We start from the raw sequence: 13,176 nt of genomic DNA on the forward strand, positions 1-13,176 counted from the left end.
GTCAACTGCCACCAGAATATAAGTGTTTGAGTATGATGGTGGGAAAGGTCCCATGAAGTCAATTCCCCATACGTCAAACAACTCAATCTCTAAGATTTCTTGTTGGGGCATGGCGTAACTGTGGGGTAAATTACTAGCTCTCTGGCAACTATCACAGTTACGTACAAACTCTCGGGAATCCCTGTAGAGTGTAGGCCAGTAGAAACCACATTGGAGGACTTTGGTGGCTGTCCGCTCACCTCCGAAATGGCCTCCATATTGTGATCCATGGCAATGCCATAGGATCCTCTGTGCTTCTTCTCTAGGCACACATCTTCGGATTATTCCGTCTGCACATCTCTTGAAGAGATAGGGTTCATTCCACAAGTAGTACTTTGCATCAGTAATTAATTTTTTTCTTTTGTTGCCTGTTGTACTCTTTGGGTATGAACCTTGCAGCTTTATAGTTCGCAATGTCTGCAAACCATGGTGTTTCCTGAATGGCAAATAAATGCTCATCCAGAAAAGTCTCAGAGATCTCAAGAGAGGGGAGGGACGTCCCTTCTACTGGCTCTATCCGGGACAGATGATCAGCCACTTGGTTCTCTGTCCCTTTTCTGTCTCTTATTTCTATATCAAACTCTTGCAGAAGTAACACCCATCTGATGAGCCTGGGTTTTGAATCCTGCTTTGTGAGTAGATATTTAAGAGCAGCATGGTCAGTATACACAATCACTTTTGATCCTACTAAGTATGATCTGAACTTGTCAATGGCATAAACCACTGCAAGCAATTCTTTTTCTGTGGTTGTGTAATTTTTCTGGGCGTCATTTAAAACGCGGCTAGCATAATAAATGACATGCAGAAGCTTGTCATGCCTCTGTCCCAATACTGCACCAATGGCGTGATCACTGGCATCACACATTAGCTCAAATGGTAATGTCCAATCTGGTGCAGAAATAGCTGGTGCTGTGACCAGCTTGGCTTTCAGTGTTTTAAACGCCTGCAGACACTCTGTGTCAAACACAAATGGCGTGTCAGCAGCTAGCAGATTGCTCAGAGGTTTTGCGATTTTTGAAAAATCCTTTAGGAACCTCCTATAGAATCCTGCATGCCCCAGAAAGCTTCTGATTGCCTTAGCATTGGCAGGTGGTGGTAATTTTTCAATTACCTCTATTTTTGCTTGATCCACCTCTATTCCCTTGTTTGAAATTTTATGCCCAAGAACAATCCCTTCAGTTACCATAAAGTGACATTTTTCCCAGTTTAAAACCAGGTTGGTCTCTTAGCATCTTTTCAGAACTAGTTTCAGGTGATCAAGACAGGAACTGAATGAGTCTCCATATACTGAGAAGTCATCCATGAAGACTTCCAAAAATTTTTCCACCATATCAGAGAAAATAGAGAGCATGCATCTCTAGAAGGTTGCAGGCGCATTACACAGCCCAAATCCAGATGGACATGTGAATGCTATTTTCTCTTGATCCTGGGGATCTACTGCTATCTGGTTATAGCCTGAGTAGCCATCCAAAAAGCAGTAATAATCATGACCTGCCAGTCTTTCTAGCATCTGGTCTATGAATGGTAAAGGAAAATGATCCTTTCTGGTGGCTGTATTGAGCCTTCTGTAGTCAATACACATGCGCCACCCTGTAACTGTTCTTGTAGGAACCAGTTCATTCTTTTCATTATGAACCACTGTTATGCCTCCCTTTTTGGGGACAACTTGGACAAGGCTCACCCAGGGGCTGTCAGAAATAGGATAAATAATCCCAGCCTCCAGTAATTTGGTGACCTCTTTCTGCACCACTTCCTTCATGGCTGGATTTAGCCGCCTCTGTGGTTGAACCACTGGTTTAGCATTATCCTCCAATAAGATTTTGTGCATGCATCTAACTGGGCTTATGCCCTTAAGGTCACCTATAGACCACCCAAGAGCTGTCTTGTGTGTCCTTAGCACTTGAATAAGTGCTTCCTCTTCCTGTGGATTTAAAGCAGAGCTCATGATCACTGGAAAAGTGTCACCTTCTCCCAGAAATGCATATTTCAGGGATGGTGGTAATGGTTTGAGCTCGGGTTTAGGAGGATTTTCCTCTTCCAGAAGAAACTTCAGAGGCTCTTTCATTTCCTCTGAATCCTCCAAATCAGGCTGAACATCTTTAAAGATGTCTTCCAACTCTGATTCGAGGCTCACAGCCATGTTGACCTCTTCTACCAAAGAGTCAATAAGATCAACTTTCATGCAGTCTTTCGATGTGTCTAGATGCTGCATGGCTTTGACAGCATTCAACTTAAACTCATCATCATTGACACTCGGGGTTATTTCCCCCTGTTGGACGTCAATGAGTGTTCGTCCAGTTGCTAGGAAGGGTCTTCCTAGAATGAGAGTGGCACTCTTGTGCTCCTCCATTTCCAGCACTACAAAGTCAGTGGGAAAGGCGAATGGCCCAATCCTGACATTCATGTCTTCAATCACGCCTGATGGGTATTTAATAGAGCCATCAGCAAGTTGGAGACATATCCGGGTTGGTTTAACTTCTTCAGTTAAACCAAGCTTTCTGATAGTGGATGCAGGTATTAGGTTGATGCTTGCCCCAAGATCACATAAAGCTGTCTTGGTGCAATTACCTTCTAATGTGCATGGTATCAGAAAACTCCCAGGGTCTTTAAGCTTTTCAGGAAAGCTTTTCAGAATGACTGCACTGCATTCTTCAGTGAGGAAAACTCTTTCAGTTTCTCTCCAATCATTCTTATGACTCAAAATCTCTTTCATGAACTTGGCATAAGAAGGTATTTGCTCAAGTGCCTCTGCAAACGGAATCTTAATTTCGAGAGTCCTGAGATAATCTGCAAAGCGAGCAAATTGCTTATCCTGCTCCTCTTGGCGGAGTTTTTGAGGATAAGGTATCTTGGCTTTATATTCCTCAACCTTGGTTGCTGTAGGTTTAATTCCTACAGAAGTGCTTGAAGAAGCCTTTTTAGAGGGGTTGTCATCAGTACTTGTGTGTGTCTGATCCCTCACTGGCATTTGAATGCCAGGGTTGGAAGCTGGAGTGACGTTAGACGCCAGCTCCTCATCTGTTCCTAGCGTCTGAACGCCAGAACTGTGCTTCTTTTGGGCGTTCAACGCCAGATCCTTGCTTGTTTCTGGCGTTGAACGCCAGTCCTGAGCATGGTCTGGGCGTTCAGCGCCAGCCTTCCACCCAATTTCTGGCGTTTTAGCGCCAGAATTATTTTTCCCTGGGCTCTTACTGTCCTTAGGTGGATTTTGGGTGGTTTGCTCATTTCTTGGCTTCTTGCTGCCTTGAGGTGGGGTATTTAATGTCTTCCCACTTCTTAATTGAACTGCTTGGCATTCTTCTGTTATTTGTTTTGACAGCTGCTGCTTTGTTTGCTTCAATTGTTCTTCTATATTTATATTAGCCATCCTTGTCTCTTGTAGTCTATCCTTGAATTCGGCTAACTGCTTTGTTAGAAAGTCCAATTGCTGATTGAATTCAGCAGCTTGTTTTACAAGACTGAGTTCAGCAGTTACTGTTTTAACCTCTTCTTTCATGGAAGGGTCACTGCTTAGGTACAGATGCTGATTTCTGGCAACTGTATCAATGAGCTCTTGAGCTTCTTCAATTATCTTTCTCATGTGGATAGATCCACCAGCTGAGTAGTCTAGAGAGATTTGAGCTCTTTCTGTAAGCCCATAATAGAAGATGTCTAACTGAACCCACTCTGAAAACATTTCAAATGGGCATTTTCGTAGCATCTCTCTGTATCTCTCCCAGGCATCATAAAGAGATTCATTATCCCCTTGTTTAAGGCCTTGGATGTCCAGCCTTAGCTGTGTCATCCGTTTTGGAGGAAAGTATTGACTCAAGAATTTTTCTGTTAGCTGTTTCCATGTCCTTATGCTAGCCTTAGGTTGGTTATTTAACCACCTTTTAGCTTGGTCTTTTACAGCAAATGAAAACAGTAATAATCTGTAGACATCCTGATCTACTTCCTTGTCATGTACTGTGTCAGCAATCTGTAAAAACTGTGCCAGAAACTCTGTAGGTTCTTCCTGTGGAAGACCAGAATACTAGCAGCTTTGCTGCACCATGATAATGAGCTGAGGATTCAACTCAAAGCTACTTACTCCAATGGAGGGTATGTACATACTACTCCCATATGAAGCAGTAGAGGGGTTAGCATATGACCCCAGAGTCCTCCTGGACTGTTCACTTCCGCTTAGGTCCATGATGGAGAAAGGGAGATGATGTAAAATAGAAGAAAATATTTTTATTTATTTAATTATTTATTTATTTCGAAAACAAAATAAATTAAAATAAAATAAATAAAAATGGGTGAAGATTTTCGAAAAAAAATTGAGGAGAGAGAAAGTAGTTAGGAAGTTTTGAAAAATATATGAAAAAAATTTTTTTTTGAAAAAGGTTTTAAATTTTGAAATAAAAAATCTGAATTTTAAAGGCAAATTCCGAAAATTTGCTTTAAAATAGAGAGAAGAGATATTTTTAAATTTAAAGAGGAGAGAGAAAAACACTAAGATAGCACAAGATTTAAAATTTTTAGATCTAATACTCCTTGTTTTCGAAAATTTTGGAGGGAAAACACCAAGGAACAACAAACTTAAAAATTTTAAGATCAAGACACAAGGAAAACTTAAGAACACTTTGAAGACTCACAAGAACATGAAGAAAGAACACTAAACTTAAAATTTTTAAAAAACCAGAATAAATTTTCGAAAATAAAAGAAAAATCAACAAGAAAACACCAAACTTAAAGTTTGGCACAAGATTTATTCAAAAAAAAATTATTTTTGAAAAAGATTTTAAAAATAGGATAGCCAATTACCACGAACATAAGCACCACGCTCTAGCTAATTGAGCTATAAGTTTAAAGTGTTTTAACAAGGTATAAATAATAAAAGACTCTAAACCAAAAAGAAAAATTTTTCCTAATCTAAGCAACAAAATAAACCGTCAGTTGTCCAAACTCAAAAAATCCCCGGCAACGATGCCAAAAACTTGGTGCACGAATTGTGAATCACACTTTTCACAACTAGTACCACTAACCAGCAAGTGCACTGGGTCGTCCAAGTAATACCTTACGTGAGTAAGGGTCGAATCCCACGGAAATTGTTGGTTTGAAGCAAGCTATGGTTATCTTATTATTCTTAGTCAGGATACCAACAACAGTGTTTTTTAACTTCAATTATAAAGAGTCAAAGGGCATAAATATAAATACTTATTGTGCAATGATGAGAATATGTTAGGGTTTTGGAGATGCTTTGTCTTCTTTATTTCAGTTTTTCTCTTGTACTCCTCTTCACACACGCAAGGCTCCTTCCATGGCAAGCTGTATGTAAGGTGTCACCGTTGTCAATGGCTACTTCCCGTCCTCTCAGTGAAAATGGTCCAAATGCTCTGTCATAGCACGGCTAATCATCTGTTGGTTCTCGATCATGTCGGAATAGAATCCCTTGATTCTTTTGCGTCTGTCACTACGCCCAATAATCGTGAGTTTGAAGCTCGTCACAGCCATTCAATCCTTGAATCCTACTCGGAATACCACAGACAAGGTTTAGACTTTCCGGATTCTCATGATTGCCGCCATCAATTCTAGCTTATACCACGAAGATTCTGATTAAGAAATCTAAGAGATACTCATTCAATCTGATGTAGAACGGAGGTGGTTGTCAGGCACACGTTCATGGATTGAGGAAGGTGATGAGTGTCACGAATCATCACCTTCTTCATAGTGAAGCGCGAATGAACATCTTAGATAGGAACAAGCGTGTTTGAATGGAAAACAGAGATAATTGCATTAATTCATCAAGACGCTGCAGAGCTCCTCACCCCCAACAATGGAGTTTAGAGACTCATGCCGTCAAAGAGTACAAAGTTCAGATCTAAAAATGTCATGAGATGCAAAATAAGTCTCTAAAAGTTGTTTAAATACTAGACTAGTAAACTAGGTTTACAGAAAATGAGTAAACTAAGATGGATAGTGCAGAAATCTACTTCTGGGGCCCACTTGGTGTGTGCTGGGGCTGAGACTTAAGCTAATCACGTGCATAGGGCTGTTTTGGGCATTCAACGCCAGCTTTGGACCCTTTTCTGGCGTTGAACTCCAACTTGTAACTTGTTTCTGGCGCTGGATGCCAGACTGCAACATGGAACTGGCGTTGAACGCCAGTTTACATCATCTATCCTTGAGCAAAGTATGGATTATTATATATTGCTGGAAAGCCCTGGATGTCTACTTTCTAACGCAATTGGAAGCGCGCCATTTGGAGTCTTGTAGCTCCAGAAAATCCATTCCAAGTGCAGGGAGGTCAGAATCCAACAGCATCAGCAGTTCTTTTTCAGCCTGAATCAGATTTTTGCTCAGCTCCCTCAATTTCAGCCAGAAAATACCTGAAATTACAGAAAAACACACAAACTCATAGTAAAGTCCAGAAATATGAATTTTGCCTAGAAACTAATGAAAATAAACTAAAAACTAACTAAAACATACTAAAAACTATATGAAAGTATCCCCAAAAAGCGTATAAAATATCCGCTCATCACCCAACAAACTAATGAAGCTCAAAGTTAGTTCATTTTAAACAAAACACTAATATCATCATGCTTAATCCAAATAAAGAGTATATAATCCACAAGGAAGAAGAAAAGAAAGAATCTGGCCCAAAAACAATCATAAGTCCAACTAGGTGATTCAAATCTATTTTTTCTCTAATTTAATGGCTAACTAGGAAATTAAAATTCATTCCCGTTTGAACTAAACACCACACCACCAAAAGCAAACTCTTTCTTCTCTCTCTTCCATCATCTATGTGAAAGTTTAGTAGAAAAAGCAAGAAAAAAAGAAGCTCTGAACTAGGGTAAAATCAAAGAACAAAAGGGAGTTACCAAATTCAAGCAAAAAGAGCAAATCACATTCAAAGAGCAAATCACAAAAGGAGTTTCTACATTTGTGCTTCATTAGAGATCAGTAAAGAAACCTTCTCCTTGTATGCACCGAATTGGAAAGTTCAAAATTTGAAGATCATGGAGCTCTGCTGTGAATCAAGGGTGAATAAAGAAACTTAGGGCCAAAGTTCAAATACATGGCTTAGATTTAAGAAGTTAGATGAAAAAGGATGAAAGAGAAGATAGAAGGTATGGATGCATGTATGGTTAAGTCACTACTTCTACTCTATCTCTCTTCTATGATGCCGCTGCTGCTACTGATTTTTTGGGAGAAGAAGACCAATGTGTTGAAGCAACGTTTCAAACTTTGGAAGCTTTACTCCTCTATTAAAGGGGTGAACGGCGAAGGGCTGAAGTAAGGAGTGAGAGCACAACGTTTGAGTTTCCATAGCTTATAGAGTTGTTATCATTCTTTTCCTTCATGGTTCTTATTGAATATTCTATTTTCTTAGTTTAGTCTTTCTTTGTTTCAATAGTAAAAGGCATTACAGTGAGATATTTAAGAAAAAGTCACTGAGTGAAAAAAGGTATGAGAGTTAGACTTAGAGAAAAACCTATGTTTATTTCAGAAATTCTTTGCAAGTTTTTCTGTTTTATTGTTATGTTCCTGAGGAAATTCCCTTTGAAAGTTAGGGCGAGTTCTTAGTCAAATATGGTTTGAATTAAAAACTGTCTCAAATAGGATTAGGTAGAATCCTACAGAAATTGGTGTTTGTGATCTTGTTCAAAGATCGTGAAATTCTGTCATTATTGTGATAGAAACTGGATGGAAGCTACATTGTACTGAGTAGCTGAACTAAGATATATGGCTGTGTCATTTCTCTTTTCCTTCTCTGTTTCTGGTTCTGCACTTTAGAAGACAATAAAATTATCTCTTAATTATTCTATCCAGCTACACTTCACAGTAATGTACGTTGTACGTATCTATTTTGGCTCCTCTTTCAACATGAAACAAAATAAAATAATCTCTTACTTTTCACCTGAGGTAACACTACAGAATCCAAAAATTTCATCCAACTCTAAAGATTAATCAAGTAAAGTAAAAAGAAGTCAAAATTCGTCTCTCCTTCTCTTAGCTACCGATATCCATAAGAAAAAATTTTAATATGTTTCTTCCATTACATCAAATCTAATTTAAACAAGATTCATATACGCAGTCGTTATCTAGATGTTTGGAGTAAACAAAGTTGCTATTGCAACTTGAACCTCCATTATTGTTGTTGGCATTAAAAGAAGTTAGTGCAGTTGGTGGTCTGAACCGGCGTAGAAGTGACTATCTACTTGGATTGGAATCCTTTACTTACATCTTGCATTGTCTATGAAATTACAATAGGATGAGACTAGTTTTTTAGTGACGGCTTTAGAAAAGAAGGTTGTGATGGGAATGGCCTAAAAAGAAAAGGTTATGAATGAGGAAACCTCTTAAGGTTTCTCTTGGGATATTTTATTTTAGAGGTTGTCTAATTGAAGATGGCATAGGGGGTTGGGTGGAATATGAATTGGGTTGGAATAGCTGCCATTGTAGGCATAACTAAGGCTGTTCAAATTCAAATCGATCTAAATCAAACTGCTCATTCAATCCAATCTAAATCGAAAACTTATTAAAATCGCACTAATTCGGATTTAATTGGATTCTATTTTTTACAAACCGCTAGATCGGATCGAATTTCGGATCTACTTTTCATAACCGATCCAATCCAATCCAAACCGCACAATGTACTATAATATTATTATTTTATTATTATATTTACAATTATACTTATAACATGTTCAATTTGTTATACATTTTTATATTATTCAGTATTATTATTATTTAATAAATATTTTATGTTCAAAATGTTATTTATTTATTTATTTTAACTAACTTATAATTTTATTTCTATTGTTATGTTATCGTTGGCTTTTAAAAATATTGTTGAGATTTGTTATGTTATTGTTGATTATTTAAAATTTGATGTTAAGACTTGTTATATGTATTTAATTTTTTTAATTTACAAAATCGCAAATCCAATCAAATCCAAACCGCTTGAAATTAGATCAGATTGGATTGGATTTTTTTTAAAGTCATCCAATTCAAACCGTATCCCAAACAAAATTAGTGTTCGAATCGAATAAATTTTTAACTCAAAACCGATCTAAACTGCACCGCGAACATGCTAGGCATAACTAGGAGAAATCTAATTGGAGATGGTATAGGTGCAAAGTTATCCACATTGACCTGTAAAATTGTAAAAATTTAATTGCTATATTTATGATAACTGTTATGAAACAACTTAATGATTATTCAACTTATCCAAATATTTATCTCATTTGTTGTCGCTTCAGTCTCTTCTAATGTCTCCTCTGCTTCTTGGCTAGTGGAGGAAAGTGTTTTTGTTGATATATTTTTTTAGTCTTTTAATGTTCTACACATTTTTTTCAGTGATGATATTTTATTTTTTATGAGTACTAATGGTCACTCTTCTATTATAAATTTATAAGTATAGAATATTTTTCTATTTCTGCTAAAAATATTATACCAAACAAAAAATTGTATACTTCTTACATATTTAAAGAATCAAACACATAAACACACACACACAAAAATCAAGCACATAATAAAAAAAATTCAATAATGTCATTATTGTTCCTCTCACTGCATATACAAATCAAGGGAAATAATGTTTTTTCTTACAATACAAATCGCTAGCTTAAACTTTATATGCAAATTTATCTCAACTTCTTTGAAAATAAATTATAATTGATAAGATAGACATGTAATTCGCAGCTGTTTGTTCTGTATATTTATGACTCTTTTAGATATTTAATTAATAATTTTATTAAAACGAAATTTATTTATGAAAGAAGTGAAGAATGACAAAAAAGTGAGGAGAATTGGAATATCAATTAAGAATATTTAAAATATATATTTTTATAGATTGTGAGGTTCCCATTAAGAAGATTTTAGCCTTAAAAGAATTGTCTAAGGGAAACAATAAAAGAAATATAAAAGTTATAAAGACAATAATTGCATAATGTATTTCACGATCAAGATTGCCAGAGATGTATTATAAGGTACCCTGAATTATAAAGTATGATTGAGAAGGTTCATGTATTTGCCCATAGATTTGTCGCACAAGATTTAAATTAGAAACAGAAAAACTATTATCATATTCTATATATCAAGATAGAAAGTGTTCACGTTGACGTGGTTCTTTTATTTCTTCGAAGAAGAATTCTTTTATTCTTTTATTATGTATTGTTTGTTATCTTCTTTTTCTTTTCTTTTTCAGTTTTTGGAAGACAATCTAACTCTTTTAATCGTTAATAAAGTAATAATAAATAGATTATAATTATAACTGCCCATTGATTCTAGAATATCCATCTTGGAGTGGTTCATGAATCCTACAAACAAAACGTAAGCGGATATTAAATTATCAAAATGTTAAATTTAAGTGACGTGGTTTAATTAATTGGTAAATTAAAGGAGTAGTTAGTAGTTACCCATTTGTTTGGTATAATACTAGCACATTATTACAAGGCTGGTATGCGTGTGTGTTACTTTGCTTTGAAAGAGGGAGGTTCAAACTCTAGTCATTTTTTTTCTACAAATTTTGGATCATTAAATTAAGTATATATATTATCAAATATATATAAAAAAAATAATTATTATTATATTTGTAAAATGTTGAAGGATTTGATATATTATTGTTTTACTTATTTTTTGTGACTTTGACAGGATGTTGAATCAAGTTTGTATCAAAATCTTCATTCGAGGAGTAAATACTATTCCTTTAAAAAAGAGTGAGTTCGACCCGAAAATTATTTAGTGTTAATATCGAAGCAAATTGCGTCGAACTGATGGTGGTAAATTGTAATAAATACAACAGAAATAAATGAAAGCTTTAGATAAATGAAGGCATAAAATTGAAATGAAAATTGAAATAAAGCAAAATAACAATAAAATATTTAAACAAAGCAATCAATGAACGGAAAGAAAATAAAAGACAATAAAATAAAGAGGAATGCTACACATACAAGTCATTTTTGTTTACAAGTCTTACAAGTTGGGCCTAACACGCGCGTTACTGAACCATCTTCGCGTATTTCGTCTTCGTTTCTTTTTTTACGAAAAAGAAGAAGAAGAGACACACAGAAAGAAGAAGAAGAAGAAGAGGCAAAAAAAAAAACGTGAAAACAGCGTGAATATAAATGACTTGTATGATTTATATGGAAAAGTGTTCTCTCTTTGCCTTCGATCTCCTTCTGTTTTTTTCGATTTTTATGGTTTCTGAAATCAAGCTTTGAAATTGTTTTGAAGATGATGGAACTTCAGAAATACACCCGAACGATTACAAAAATACACCCAAATGATTACAGAAATACATCCAAAGGATTACAGAAATACACCCAAAGGATTACAGAAATACACCCAAAGGATTTAAGAAATACACCCAATATAGGGGAGACAGTATATTTCTTCTTGAAATCTTTTAATGTTTTGCTGGTTAAAGATGAGGCACATAACAGAGACAATCTAGAAAAAAATCTAGAAGAACAGTAAAACAGTACCTTGAATAATGTTTCTTTATTTTTTCTGGTGATTTTGATGAAGGAGAAAGAGAAAACGAAAAAAGGAGAAGAAATTTCAATAAAAAAAAGAGAGAGGAAGATGTGGTGTTGATGACGATGATAACGAGAGAGAAAAATTACGAAAAAGAAGAAGAAGAAGAGACATAAAAAAAACGTAAAACGGCATAAATATAAATAACTTGTATGACTTGTATTAAAAATTACTTATATACGGAGAATTACTCTAAAATAAAATGGACTCCTAACATTTATATGCACTCGCACTCCATGATCTTCCGTTGTGTCACTAAGACTGGAAATTTTGGTGGAATTTGCGTGATGATTTCTAGTGTTTTTTATTGAAGTTCTTCTTTTCTTCTAAACTTCTATTTATAGGTCCTAAGGTTAGACTTATTTCTAAAGAATCTTGACCACAACGTAGTTCTTTCTTTTTGTTAGGTCATGGCTTTGTCTACTTGACCCTTAAGTTTAGTAGTGGCATCTCCACATTCCATCTTGTTTTGGTCTCCAAACTCCACATTCTTGTATCGTGTTCAAATTTAATCACGCAGAGTATTTAATTTCGACTTTATTATTTTTCGACTCATCTCAAATCACCAAGTTCTTGACTTTAACTATTATTTTTATCGTAGTCAAAAATAAATTTTTTCATAGCTGTATCTGAATAGTTGATCTCATTCTAAACTTTTTGTGAATCGAATTTTTTCATAATAAATCAAATTTTATACTAATAATTATATTGTATTTGCTCTATTTTATTGTGTTAGACTAGTTGAATCGGACAAATAATTATTTCCTTAAGTAGGATTGGGATAAAGGTGTTTCAAACTCGTAGATAGAGCATAGTAGTATTTTATAGAAATTGTATACTCACAAATAAGATTAAGAACTTAGGATATAGCTTAAATCCTAACATATCCTGTTCATTTTCACCATTAGCACCTTAACCGTGTTTTTAGATTATTTTATTTTATTTTAGAATTTAATTTAATTTATTAAATTAAATATTAAAACTGTTATATATTATGATACATAATGATGTGTATAATATTAATAGATGTAAGATTAGTCAATATAATAAATAGTTTATATTTTAACTAAGAAGTTTTGAATTTGGATTTAACAAAAAAAAAAAAAAGATATTTTTATAAACATACATGATGAAAAAGATATTTCTACTAATCCATACTATATATAGTAATAGTAGATATAGATTATATATGTATGGATAAGGGACAAACATACATAAGGCCCTAATTTTCAGTTGATTAAAGTTTAAGTGATGAGTTATATGCAACATATTTACTTCAAATATTTTATCATCAAACTTTAAGTGATGAAGGTGATAAGCTTATTGTTGTTCACTTCAAATTATTTCGTTCGCTTTTTTAATAAAAGAAAGTTTTGGGAGTCAATATTATACTACCAACATTGCATCTAATATATATATATATATATATATATATATATATATATAGGTTTAATTTTTTGTAGGTTCTATAAATTTTATTAAATTTATAATTAAATTTTTATATTTTTAATTGAATTTTTATATTGTTTTTAATTTTATAATTAAGTCATTTCTAGTATAAAAAATATTAGAGTTAATTTAATATTTTTCTGAAAATTGAAGATATCAATCGTTAATAACCTAATT

This window comes from Arachis ipaensis, chromosome B9 (assembly GCF_059453495.1).
Source record: "Arachis ipaensis isolate K30076 ecotype BB chromosome B9, ASM5945349v1, whole genome shotgun sequence".
In the NCBI taxonomy this organism is placed as follows: domain Eukaryota; kingdom Viridiplantae; phylum Streptophyta; class Magnoliopsida; order Fabales; family Fabaceae; genus Arachis; species Arachis ipaensis.